This window comes from Etheostoma cragini, chromosome 4, assembly GCF_013103735.1.
Source record: "Etheostoma cragini isolate CJK2018 chromosome 4, CSU_Ecrag_1.0, whole genome shotgun sequence".
Classification (NCBI taxonomy): domain Eukaryota; kingdom Metazoa; phylum Chordata; class Actinopteri; order Perciformes; family Percidae; genus Etheostoma; species Etheostoma cragini.
The window spans coordinates 19940166-19954675 of NC_048410.1; the positions used below are offsets into that span (position 1 = coordinate 19940166).

Below are 14510 nucleotides of genomic sequence, written 5' to 3' on the forward strand. Positions count from 1 at the left end.
ACAAGGCTATGGGCGAATGGCCGGATGATGGGCCTATTTGGGAGAAAGTCCAGGTCTGTTTTTAGCCTCAGTCCGTCCCAGCTTATGCACACAGATGCACCACTGGAGAAACGAGAAACACAAGACAGCCAAACAACTTCTGGAAAGAGCGCTCCAATCCACATGAAGATGCTGCTGCCACCTTGCTACGCATAAACACTAACTCTCACTCTGACTGTGCTGAGGCATTGTGGCCCAAAGACACCACTTTAGAATTTGCAGCTGGAAACTGTGAATTAAGAAAATATCACTTGCCTCCCTGGCTACCTGTATGCCACAGTCCAACAACAGACATTGGTCACGCTTCATATCAACACTACAGGTAGAAGTAGTATGTGTGTGTGCAAATTCATATGCAGGTGCCTGCACTTGCACACAAGCAGAGTCTACAAGCATGTTTACAGATCAGATCATGTTTAAACAGCCATGATTGAGTCTCATTCTGCTTCAGTAACAGAACCTGAAGTACAGAATGAATTTTAGACAAACACTAAACTGCACAGACAATCTTAGCCAGCAGCAAGCAGTGTCCCAGTAAGGGGCTTTAAAAGCTGAAGCATATACTGTATCTTTGCTGGCCTTGCTTGAAAAGACTATAAGGTATACACTCACCTATTGGATTATTAGGAACACCATACTAATACTGTGTTTGACCCCCTTTCGCCTTCAGAACTGCCTTAATTCTACGTGGCATTGATTCAACAAGGTGCTGAAAGCATTCTTTAAAAATGTTGGCCCATAGTGATAGGATAGCATCTTGCAGTTGATGGAGATTTGTGGGATGCACATCCAGGGCACGAAGCTCCCGTTCCACCACATCCCAAAAATGCTCAATTGGGTTGAGATGTGGTGACTGTGGGGGCCATTTTAGTACAGTGAACTAATTGTCATGTTCAAGACAGGAATATGAAATGGATCGAGCTTTGTGACATGGTGCATTATCCTGCTGGAAGTAGCCATCTGAGGATGGGTACATGGTGGCCATAAAGGGATGGACATGGTCAGAAACAATGCTCAGGTAGGCTGTGGCATTTAAACAATACCCAATTGGTACTAAGGGGCCTAAAGTCTGCCAAGACTACATCCCCCACACCATTACACCTACACCACCACCCTGCACAGTGGTAACAAGGCATGATGGATCCATGTTCTCATTCTGTTTACGCCAAATTCTGACTCTACCATCTGAATGTCTCAACAGATATCAAGACTCATCAGACCAGGCAACCTTTTTTCCAGTCTTCAACTGTCCAATTTTGGTGTGCTTTTGCAAATTTTAGCCTCTTTTTCCTATTTGTAGTGGAGATGAGTGGTACCCGGTGGGGTCTTCTGCTGTTGTAGCCCATCCGCCTCATGATTGTGCGTGTTGTGGCTTCACAAATGCTTAGCTGCATACCTCGGTTGTAACGAGTGGTTATTTTAGTCAAAGTTGCTCTTCTATCAGCTTGAATCAGTCGGCCCATTCTCCTCTGACCTGTAACATCAACAAGACATTTTCGCCCACAGGACTGCCCCATACTGGATGTTTTTACGTTTTCACACCATTCTTTGTAAACCCTAGAAATAGTTGTGCGTGAAAATCCCAGTAACTGAGCAGATTGTGAAGTACTCAGACCGGCCCGTCTGGCACCAACAACCATACAATGCTCAAAATTGCTTAAATCCCCTTTCTTTCTTATTCTGACATTTAGTTTGGAGTTCAGGAGATTGTCTTGACCAGGACCACACCCCTGAATGCATTGAAGCAACTGCTATGTGATTGGTTGATTAGCTAATTGCATTAATGAGAAATTGAACAGGTGTTCCTAATAATCCTTTTGGTGAGTCTATATCTTCTCTTGAGGGGATATAGTCACATTTGTCCTTTAAGAGCTTGATTTGAAGATATGAAATATGATTTTTAGCCCTAAGAGCAAAAATGTAATTCAAACCGTCTGCACTAATCAGCCTTTTGAAGGGCTGCTTGTCCTGCCCTTGTACTAATAACTGAATATAGCTATTATGAAAAAGATTTTACATGACATACAGTATGTACTGTAATCAAAGTGCTTCATAATGGATCTACTGTTTACCAGCAAAGTGCTGCAGATCACACAACTTGTATGAATGCATGCAGTTGTTGACCCTAAGAATAGTAGCTGCCGTCTTTGTTAGCAGCTAAAGGGGGATCCAAATAAAGGAAAGTACAAAGGCAGTAAATTAAAGTGTTTGATGCAGGGGGAAGCACAAGTTGTGTGCTGTGTGTCAGAAAGAGATAGCGAGAGAGAGATTGACTTAGAGGTTAGCTATTGGTGAGAATGCTGGCAAACTATCCTTCATCTTATACGTACTGACACAAATTAACCCCTTCAAATCTAATCTCACCTCAGGCATAACTGAAACACTTTCCTACTTCTGAATATTTAATTTTCACATTCTGACCGTTCTAAAGCTTTATTAGTGCACTTTCAGAGAAAGTATGCAGTCAATGTAGTCACATGTATTAAATACAAACAAAAGTGCAACCACAGTGGCCACTGAGACTTCATATTAAAAGCTATAATGAAACTCCACAAAAGGAATGAGCTTAACAGTGTGGCCACACATAACTGTAGCAGGTTATGTCATTTTAAGAAGAGAGCAGCACGCTTCTATTCATTTTTAGCATCAGGGTCAACACTCTTTGGGATGAAGAAAATCAACAACCTTAAAAGTTATTTTGAATGGCATATATAGTGTTTAAGACAGGTGTTTCACATCACTGAGCAATCAACATGAACATAGAAACAGATCACAAAGAACTGCAATTTGTTGCCAAGAAAGCGCTTCAATGTCCATAAGTAAACAATCCGGGTATCAGCAAAGTAGAAAGTCCCAGATTAAAAAGAAAAGCAAAAAAAAAAATGAAGGCAACATTTCAACTGTTCTGGAGCCCTGTCTTTCTGGATAAACCTTTCTATGTACTCTATTTGTACGTTCCTGTTGATTACCATGTGAGAGCTTTAATTTGAATCACCTGTTGGGCGGCACACAGACTGTTTTTTCAATTTCCTGAAAAAGGCAAAATGTGTCAAAATGAAGGGCTAGCATCCAGGTTGTGAGTGTGCTACTCTTTTCAACTTCCTCCACCATTGGTCATTGGAGCAGTAGTTAAAGACGAGCGCCAGCATAAAATATTAACTTAAAAAATCTATCTTTCAAACACGGCTTTTAAACAAAAAGGGTCAACTATAACATCATCAAGGAGCAAGTTCTGAATATATTTGGTGGTGGGATTACATTTGTGCACAGAATTCATGTTTTGCTTCATTGTGGTGTTAACTGCAAAAAACAAAAATGTATATATCCTTAGTAATTTGTACATTTACTGCATTCACAGTCACAGAATTATTAAATCCACTCACCAGTGATTGTTAAATACACATTTTAAAGGTTGGGCCTTTGTTTACACTAGGGATCTAGACTAACTGTTTCCCACTGTCCCGAAACCCATTTTAACTGAATGTATTTAACTAATTTTGAAAAAGATACAGGGTTAACAGGTAAACAGGTTTTATTTTTAAATAATCCAGATTTATCGGAGTTAACTTTCGTATAGCAATTTGTAATGCAACAGCTATATTAGGCATGGGCAGTATCTTTTAAAAAAAAATGTATACCTTACTGACATTCTAAACAGTGTACGGCATAAGACTGTGTTCATTTAAAAAAAAAGATGAAAGAAGTTAAAACCTATGCTGCTGGTGATAAATGTTATTGTAGCATGTATGATATCGTCAATGTACAATGCTGTGTGTCTAATATGCAATTAGCCTACTTAGACAAGTCTTGCTGGGATTATAATACTTTTGGACTATAGAATAATGAATATAGGCCTTTGGCAATAAGCACTCTAGCATAGATTATAGCTGGGGGACCCGCAGCAGTGTCCTTCAGTTTAAAAAGGAGTGAATGTATGTGGTTATTTTCATCTCCGTCAGAAGTTTGGTAAAACGTAAACACTGGTGTAAAGTGTCTGTAACTCCAAAGTCAAAGTATGTTCCACCTCCAAACTGCTCTTAGCTTAAGTACTTCAGTACATATATTTAATGTAGACTTTTTGTGTTGACACATTAAACTGCAGTCCAATTTTTAACGCTTCATGTTTCTCTGAACACAAAATCTCAGTTCTGCTGTGTTTAGCTCAGTTAGCTGTTAGCTGTACTAGCTCTGTTAGCTGTAAGCTCTATTAGCTCTGTGAGTTTTTAGCTGCGGTCACTCAAGTACCTCTGTTAGCTCAGTTAGCCAAACACACCCCAGGACTCTGCTGCCTGCCGTTTGCTAACAGCTAACTAGCACTCTCCTGTCGATATGAACTGTCAATGTAGCATTATCAGGAAAAATAGGGTTATTCTCCTGGACACATAAATAGAAAGGTGTTTGTAGTAAAAGTAGAAACAGTAATTGGTTCAGTTTGTCATTTGCGGAGCCATAGTTTAAATAGGCAACTTACATATATTTTTGTATGATCCAGAGGCATCTCCGTTCGCCCCAAACACATTTTTTATTGTCCCCTGGATGATGGGACACCGAATGTCTTGAGTCCTGCTTTACGCCCCCCAAAAAAAACAACAATAACATTCTTTTAAATCTTTGTTTTTTTTAGCAAATGTGACATACTTTTCCTAGACACATTACACTTTGTACAAGCTTGATTATTAGTTCATGCTGGCCAACAGCACATGGGGATAACAGAAATCAGGAGACTTGATGCAGCCACCAAGACATGTCCTGCTTAAAGATGTTCTAGACAAGGGGAGGACTGCAACCATAGAGCTTCCATAACTAAGCCTACTTAATCCATGTGTGTGTGTGCACTGAGCTGAGCCTGAACTACCTTAATGAAAAGGACAGGGAGAAGAGAACCAGAAGTGTCCAGAAATGTCTAGGCAGAGGACAACTAGCTCTCTCTCATTCTGTTCCTTACCCTCTCTTGTGCACTCACGTACAGACATGCAGACAATTATGTCTCCCTGGATATCCAAGTAAACTCTCCTGAAATCCAAGCGGACATTAAGCTAATAACCTCACCATATACAAAAATGGACCTAACCACATGGAACAATACTTTCTTGTCAAACTGAGGACAAAATGTACTTTTTAATGATGTGTCAGTCTTTTTAGGTGCCAAGTGGAAAGAGTTCCACACATGGGATGATAACACAGAACAAACACAATTTTTCTACCATTAGAGTCACTTAAGATTGTATATCTGTACTCTATCTGTATTAGTCCATTTCAGATTTTCTTTTTACATAAGGCTTTATAGTTCAATGATTAATATTTTAATTTTTAAATCGGAAAAGCTTACTTTCTGATCTAACAAACTCCCAGAATCTGCAAATACATGTCTAATTATTTTTCGAATACATTTCTCTGCGACCCCATACCGGATAAGCAGTCGAAGGTGGATGGACATTTCTCTTGTGTTGTTCTTTCACATAACATGATGAGCACTATAGAAGTGTAACAAATGGGCTACATCCAATTTTTCCAAGGGACACACCAGGAATTCCCTGGTATATTCTCTAGGTCCTTGGCTGAAAAAAAGATGGAGAACATCTGTGTAAATGCCACCAAACAAATTTGTAAAAAAGTTAATATGAGACATTTTTGGTAAGCCTTAAATGCCAAAACATGTGACAAATTCAGAAACTTTAAAATAAACCTTTAAACCGTAAACCGTTTCTGGTGTACAACAATTGTTTGTAACTTTTTTAAACTGTTAATCTTCAAACAACTACTTCCATAAATTTTTCGAGTGTACAAACACCATGAATGCCTTTGGAGAGAGGCTGTCTGAGACTGTGCACTGCTATCCCCATTTGAATTGCCATCTTGCCCTTCTTTTTGATGACAGGATTTTTGTCCCTCTTTTGAGTGTATTCAGATGTGGTCAGACAACATCTTATACCCTTTAGCTGCTAAACTAAAAGGTCGATGCTACCAGTAACCCACACTGGTATATGAATGAGGTAGTTGTTCAATAGCTCTGCACAGCCACTCATCCAAACTATGTGTCTCACAACAAGCCTTGCCAGCTCAATTGTTAGAGCAATACCGTACATTATTTCCTTGCTTTAAATATGGTGTACCAGCACATTGACTCCTGGGATACATGAACAGGACTCACATTGAAATACGTCTGCTCCCTAACAAACTCTCATGCACACACTTGATCTGCCCTCACATTCACATTGGTGTCCTAACCTGCCCTTAGTAGCCCATTCATCCTTCCTTTCTCTCTGCTTTACACCATGTGTGTAAGTATGTGTAGTATGTGGTTGTATACTTACTTTGTGTGTGTGGGTTTTCCGTCAGGCCTTGGTTGCCCAGGGAACAGTTTTGCCATTGAATTATCCCTTCCCCCTGCCCTTTCTCTCACACACACACGCATGCTTTCCTTGTTCCATGGTTTCTTCACAGAGTACAGGCATATGCCTTACCTTGGTTAGCAAGCTGGTGGCAATGATGGAGGCATTTTCAGTGAGTGTATATCCAAATTAAACTAGGATAGAAAGACACAGCGGAAAAGACACCTCATCCAGTCCCTGTACAGCTACTTCAGATAAAGTATGTATGAAGTCTTATTTTATTTCTGTCTTGATTTACCATTTGTTTATTTTTGCACTAAGAAGCCATGTTTAATTATGTCATGTTTCCTAAACTCAACCGTCAGTTTATTTTTTTACTAAAGCCAACCCCGTTTTTCTTTTCCTAAACCCAATCGGTTCTTTTTCTCCTAAACCCAACCCACATGTCACGTTTCCTAAACTCAACCGTCGCTTTCTGATCATGGCTAACATGGCAATTGCCGATAACACTGCAAGTGATATACAGTGGGGCTTTAAAGTTTGGGCACCCCAGGTAAAAATTTGTAATAATGTGCATAAAGAAGCCAAGAAAAGATGGAAAAATCCCCAAAAGGCATCAAATGACGGATTAGACATTCGTATAATATGTCACAAAAAATTAGATTTTATCTCCATCATTTACACTTTCAAAATAACAAAACCAAAAAATGGCGTCTGCAAACGTTTGGGCACCCTGCAGAATTAATACCTTGTACTTGCCCTTTTGGCAAGTATCACAGCTTGGAAACGCTTCTTGTAGCCAGCCAAGAGTCTAACCATTCTTGTTTGAGGTATCTTTGCCCATTCTACCTTCCAAAAGTCTTCCAGTTCTTTAAGACTTCTGGGCTGTCCGTCACGCACTGCTATTTTAAGGTCTTTAACGCTGATTTTGTGGTGAGGACGTAGAAGAGGTTTTCTTCTAATAACTCTTTTATGAAGACCATATTTCAAGGATATCTTTATAGTGGAATGGTGTACCACAACTCCAGTGTCTGCCAGGTCTTTCTGGATAGATCGTGCAGTCAAACGTGGGTTTTGACTTGCTTTTCTCACAATCCAGCGAGCTGTTCTGTCTGATATTTTTCTTGGTCTTCCAGATCTTGCTTTACCTTCCACTGTTCCTGATGATTTCTAAATTACGTTCCGTACAGAGGATATTGGAATCTGAAAATGCTTCGCTATCTTCTAATAGTCTTCTCCTGCTTTTTAAGGATGATTGAGAACAATCCATGACACTGTCAGGTCTCAGCTTCCCAAAGGGGGCGGTGCATGCTATAAACTCTGCAGGGTGCCCAACCTGAACTCTGAGTTTCCAGTCTTTCGTCCCTCTAGTTGAATGGAGTTTTTTTCCTATTGACTCTGGTGCTCAAGATTGTTTAATCGATTCCGGATTGGTTGATCAGCTGGGGCTTTCTAAGGACTTTTTACCTGAAGCCATGAAAGCGACCACCTTGGATTGACCTCTAGTCTTAAGGACTTCTGCTGGAATACTGCTGCTGAGGAAGCTTTTGAAGGGTCATTTCACCTTTGGACCTATTCTCACTTATTCTCTCTCATGTGTACATGGTTATCAACCCCTTTGTTTCCTTCCCAGGAGAAGGACCAGGCAGTGCTGTCTGTTCAGGCACACATCCGCCGGTGCAACTGGACCTGGTACAGCACTCGGTCAGCCCTGTCGAGGGTTTCTGGTCAGTACCAAACCCAGTCTAATTACCACGCATCCCGGCTCAGTACTACTCTTTGGGGGAGAGAGTGTGGTTGTCGATCCGAGACTTACCTATACGGACTGAATCGCCGAAGTTGTCAGCCAGGTTCATTGGACCATTCACTGTGGAGCGCGTTATTAATCCTGCGGTGGTCAGATTGACACTTCCTCAGTCACTCAAGGTACACCCTGCGTCCCATGTTTCATTACTTAAACCTTTTCTGTTTAGTCCCCTGTTGCCTGCTCCTGCACGTCCTCCTCCACCACGTATGATCAATGGAGGTCCTATTTACACGGTGCATCGCATCATGGACTCCCATCGGAGGGGTCGTGGGTTTCAGTACCTAGTGGACTGGGAGGATTACGGGCCTGAGAAGAGGTGCTGGGTTCCTCGTTGCCAGATTCTGAATGTTTTTTTTGTTTTTTTTACTGTCGCCAGCCGGGGCCCCGGGTGGTCTGCCCGGAGGCGTTTGTCGGAGGGAGGGTGCTGTCAGGTATCCCTTGCTCTGAACCTAGTTGTTGTTTGCTTCTCTGTATGTCTGTGTTTTTCTGTGTCACTGAACGGGTCTGGATCCTGTTGCCGGACAACCTGTGGAGGCGTCTTTTTCATTAATTCTGACAAGCAATCACCTGTTTCTGATCAGCCTTATCACCAGCCCTCACCTGTGTCTCATCAGCATCACTATCTGCATTCATACCTTGACCTGAAATTCAGTCTCCGTCAGGTTGTTAGTCATACACTGTGTGTTTTGGCGTCTCTCTTGGACTTTAGTTGGTTGTTGTTTTTCCTCGTGTTGTCTGTTAATACATCTTCTCTGCCTCTACTCCTCCATCGTAGATACCACGGATGCTCTGCATTCCCACTGGTCACTCAGATTAATTCTGGCGGTCAGCATTCCATATTCATCTTCAGATCCACACCAACCCACTTCATTACGGTTCGGATTCTGCTTTGCTCCACTGCCACCTCACGGTACCATGTCATTCCTGTTTTTCATCCTGCCTACAAACTGCTACATCAAACTCTTATCTGGTTTTACTAATACCTACTCTTTTCTGCATTTGAGTTTTTCTGCCAGCCAGATCTGACACAAAATTTGTACAGATACCACACCACTTGGCTTAAGAAAGTCGGCGTGTATGTTTATAAAAAGTCATGATGTCATGTTGAATTTATTATGATAGCAACCCCAGATGAATCTGTGACTCTAATATAACAGCTAGCGCTGTCAGTTAAATGTGTTATTAGTGTTAAAAGTCGAATGCAAAGTTTGCAAGCAACAGTTTGCATATCGCAGCTTGACTACAAACATGGCATATCACCGAAAAATGGTAAGCTAACTTGTCTGCGTTAGGTTGCCCGGTCTGTTTTGAGTAGGCTACATGAACGTATCGGATTTCGCATATTTTATAGTCTAATAATCATTTTAGAACTATAGGCGCATCCACCCGCAACGACAGTAGCGTTCCCCAGACACACCCATAACACGCTAGATGTTAAGCCTCTATCAAACGCAAAAATAATATCACGGAAAGGAATTTTCGACTTTATTGATCAGGATAAGAGGCCCATTGCTGTTATGGAGGGCTGAGGTTTTAAGAACTTGTTAATATACAGCGCCAGCACGCCACATCCTCATGCATGGACTAACCAGAAAATGTGAGGGACCCAAAGAGAAAGTTTCAGAGTAAATGCAAAATAGTGAGGCACTGATCTTATTAGAAATATTTTAATTGTTTGACAGCACTAATAACAGTACATTCAGGTGTGATAAGGTGTGTGGATGGGAAAATGTTGAGGTGACCCTCTCTTTTCCATCCTCTTCCTTTCTCTCCTTACACACTGTACTGTATTCACACAGAAGCACACACTTGAAGATGCAGCAGACTGTTTTTTATTAAAACACACACAAACACACCGCTCATACACAAACACACAGGCTGTAAATGTAGCTGGGAATAAATGAAGGCAGCTGTGGTCATACGGTTTCATCTAGTCTGTTATATTTATCTGACCCTCTCAGATGTTTACTGTTCCTCTCTTGCAGACACACATTTCTCCATCTCTATGTTAATGTAAGGTGCGACAGTCAAGAACAGAGGGCATCCTATTGGAAACATAGAAAGGATATATTTTGTCTTTCAGACAGACAGACAATATGCACAAATTCTTATTTGTGAAAAGATGTTTGTGAAAAGCAGTGGAAGGTTTTACACATTCACACTCAAACCCGCTGCCCGGTGATGCCCCTTTTTTTCTGCTGTTGGCTGCTAAGCAACTGTGTGGGACATTAAAATCATATGATTTATTAAAAATCTATAAAGTAAATAAAATAATTTCCAGCTGTGCCACTACTGCACAGCTGAAATGATCTTATCTTATCTAAAAGCATTTTTCTTGTTTCCTGATGTTTTTAAATCTTACGCATGTAAATCATTTTGATGATGACCTTTTAGCTAGTACACACTCACTGACAGAAATACATAGCATCCTTAAAAAAACATCCTTTTCCTTATAATACTGCTTAAGGTATGAGGCAAAGCTCTGCATAAATGTCTTGCATATGCTGCTGTTGCAACAATCAAAATTGCAAAATCCAAGTGAGAAGAAATCTGTTTAATACAGGCTATCAGACATGTTTCTTCTTCATCTTGACTTCCAAAAGCATCAGAAAGGGAAAAGCCTGCCAGAAGCGCAGAATGCCAATCAGGCTTCTAATATACCTCTAAAAGTGTTGTTGAAGTACTTATCTGACAGATTCAAGTATTGCTGTTCATATATTCCAGATATGTTAATGTGATGGAGGCAGTTTCTCCTTGATCTCAGTCAAGGCCGTCTGTGTTGTCTATGTATTTCAGAAAGCAATGAAAACTGCCTTGAGCCTTATGTGGTTGTGCACAAACAGTAAGAAAGAGTGTTACCATGATCTTTGACACTGTAGCGGTGCCAAGAAGGAGTTTGTTACTGAGTGTACTGATGACATACCAAAACAAAACGCTGTACTTGAACTTCAAGTCATATATAGTCAAGTATTTTCATGATACACAAATAGTCTTGAAAGAAAATCTGATTCTTGAAAACTGCAACTGGAAAGCTCATAGCCCTCAACTGTTGACCAAAGACTTTCATTCTTTATTTCCTCTATTTTCTAAAAATTCTCCAAAGCTTCTCACTACAAATATGAATTCTGCAGTCCTGCAATCTCTGGGTCAGACTGGCATACACACACACTAGCAATGGAATAGCAGGACATCAAAAAATACACTTTAATATAAAAATACACTACATATACTCTCTCTCTGTCTCTCTCTCTCACACACACACAAAATGTCAACCTCTTTCCCCTCAGTGAGCCTCCAAGCCTCTTTCGTCTCCTCAGTCCTCCATCAGGTCCACAGGGGTAAGGGAAACCCATGAAATGATTCCTGACATGACGGATCACAGAGCAGCGCTGGTTGAGCCGTCTGATATCAACACTTTTCTGCCTGACTGTGGACAAGTAAGGCAGGGGGATTTGTAATGATTTCCCTTGGCTGGAGCTCTAGCTGTGTCTGCTCCGCTGACTGAAGTTACTGACGCTAGCCCACTGTGCAAGCTAACCCACAGAAATGCTGTCAAATGGAAAACTGGTAACTCCGGTTTTTGTGATGCTTTCTTACAGTTTTTTTTTTTTCGATTGCCAGACGAAAGTGGGCACAACTGGAGTCACATGTGCAAAACTCTCAGTTCAGTCTGCACAGCAGCAGTTCCTGCCGGCCGACCTCTAGTTTGTTTTTCAAAGCTTGAACACAGTTTTCAAAACTGTCAAATGCTAACACACTGCTGTCAAAACTGTCACAGTCAAAACCGAGTGGATTTCAGTCTGGTGCCTATCAAACACTGGTGATTTCAATTTTTGCTGAAAGCCTAAGCAGGTGTCTTGTTTTAGACTTGTTAGTGAACACTGCTGTATTTAGGGGAGGCTAAGATAGAGGAGAAATAAAGAAACACCAAATAAGAATGAAACAGGGACATACATTATGCCATTTAGTTTTTTTCCGATTGCTAGACGACAGTGGGCACAACTGGAGCCACATGTGCAAAACTCTAACCACAGTCTGCACAGCAGCAGTTGTAGTTGTAGACCAAACTCTAGTTCGTTTTTCATTCCTTGAACACAGTTTTCAAAACCCTACACACCTACCTCATGACTTTAACCACAACATGCACAACACTGTGGCTCTACAGCACTTTGTTCCAATGCTAACACACTGCTGTCACAACTGTTAACCACACATTCAAAACAGAATAGATGTCAGCCTGGTGCTATCAAACAATGCTGATGGCAATTTAAGTTGAAAGCCTAAGCAGGTGTCTTGTTTTAGAGTTGTTACAGTAATGAACATATACGGTATTTACAGGTTTTTTTCTTTTGCTATATTGCTAATTGCTAAACGACGGTGGGCACAACTGAAGTCACATGTGCAAAACTGTAACCACAGTCTGCAGAGCAGCAGTTCTTGTGAACAAAACTCTAGTTCCTTATGCATTGCTTGAACACAGTTTTCAAATCTCTACACACTTATGCCATGGCTTTAACCACGACCTGCACAACACTGTGGATTTACAGCACTTTGTTCAAATGCTAACACACTGCTGTCACAACTGTTAACCACACATTCAAAACAGAATAGATTTCAGTCTGAGGTTACATACACAGCTATAAAAAACTAAATGGGAAAAACACTATCTTTAATATTGTAAATCTGTGTTCTCACTGTTTTTCATAAAGTAATGGAGGTGAAAGCAGTGGAAACACCACATTCATTAGTATCTAGAGATGATGCAGACATCCAATGGGATGAAGACAACTTGCTGCATAATGCTGGAGAGAGGAAGGATAGTCACAATTATCTCTGTTACTGTTATGCACCTTTTGTTTTGTTTCCAGTAATTCCATAGATTACTACAGACAAAGTACTATGTTGAAGCAAACTGCTGATTTTCATTTTTTCTTGTTTACCTTTGGTGAAAATTGGTATATTACATAAAATCTGTGTCTTTTCTTTAAAGAAACTATCGAGCAGTGTGAAGTCACTCAAATTGTTCAAACTGTAAAGATGAAAAGTTTGTATGTTTTGTATTGGTGTTTGATGCTAGTGTTTTTACTGTCAGTGTGTTCTGAGTGACAGTGTGTGTTATGTCAGCGAGGGTTGTTTGTAGTGTTCGGCTGCACTGAGCCTGTTTTGAGACGCGTGTGAAGAGTTGTGTTGCTTGGAATGAGTTTGGCAGGAGATGTGAACTGTTTAGACTGTTTGTAGTGCAGACTGTAGTTAGTTTTGTACATGTGGCTTCAGTTGTGACCAGTGTCATTTAGCAACCAAAACAAACAAATCAATTTTGGTGCGGAAACGGAAAGCTTATGTCATGCGTTATGAGTTATTCCTTCTTCTCTTTATTGAACCCGTTTAAAGCCTTTTTTGTTGAAAAATAGTGTTAGGGTTTGGTTCTCACAGTTCGTCAATAAACATTTTGGAAATACTAGTTTTTCATCTGCAAGTATACGTTGAGAGCGCCTACTGTCAGAAGTGTCAGTTTGACTCACATCATTGTTTCGACTCTGCGGGTAAGCTCTCTCACTCAAAACATGCACTTTAAAACAGAGCAATAGAAAGAATAATAAAAACAAAGCAACAAAGTTTGAAGTTGCATGGTTCCTGATGGAAACATATTCTTTTTTTAAAAGTAACATATAAAACATCACCCGAACTTTGCTTTTAGAAACGGTGCATTTCTAGCGATTGAATTTCCAATTCAAGCCGCTGATTTGAAATCGGCGTGGTGGGAGACGCAGAATTTCTGTGATGGAATCAGTTGGCAATACAAAAGATTGTTTTCATCCCTTTTATTCTGTCCATTCACAAACTAAAGTGATCAAACAGTAAGAACAGAAAGACAGACAGAGAAGGACAGGGAGACAGTCCATTATCCCTGGAAGCTCAAGTGACTGAGTTAAGAGCAAGAGGGAAGAAAAACCACCTGCAAATACTGACTCCACTGCAAACCTTCCTAGGCGCAGCAAGTCTTACCCTACAAGTTCTCCATAGTTTTCAGTTCTGACATGAAAAGAAACAAAGTACTTTCTATCAGTGTCAACAGTGTTATATGGTCGGGAAGACTGCTCATTAGCATGCCGAGAGACTCAGAGGTGCGAGCCACAACAATACTCGCAACTTTTGAGTCTTTGGTTTCCTCTTGGTGTTTCCCTTCAACTCATTATTTGGATGTTTCCGTGGAAGTCTGATCAAAGTTCAGATTTACCAGATTGTCTCTCTCAGCTCATCATATATGGCCCTTAAGGAAAAATCTAACAAAGTGCAGGAGAAATGCAGCAAAAACATATCATTTTATCAAA

The 14510-nt window shown here is 40.6% G+C and overlaps 1 protein-coding gene and 1 long non-coding RNA gene across 3 annotated transcripts in view; one reads left to right on the top strand and one right to left on the bottom strand.

Annotated features, from left to right (window-relative positions):
- snta1 (syntrophin, alpha 1) overlaps window positions 1-14510 on the bottom strand; it is a 38329-nt gene that overhangs the window by 16963 nt on the left and 6856 nt on the right. The gene's annotated exons all lie outside the window — the stretch shown is intronic.
- On the top strand, window positions 3916-4150 carry LOC117943756. Its single transcript, XR_004656427.1, has 2 exons — window positions 3916-4046; window positions 4113-4150. It is a non-coding gene; the product is annotated as an uncharacterized LOC117943756 (long non-coding RNA).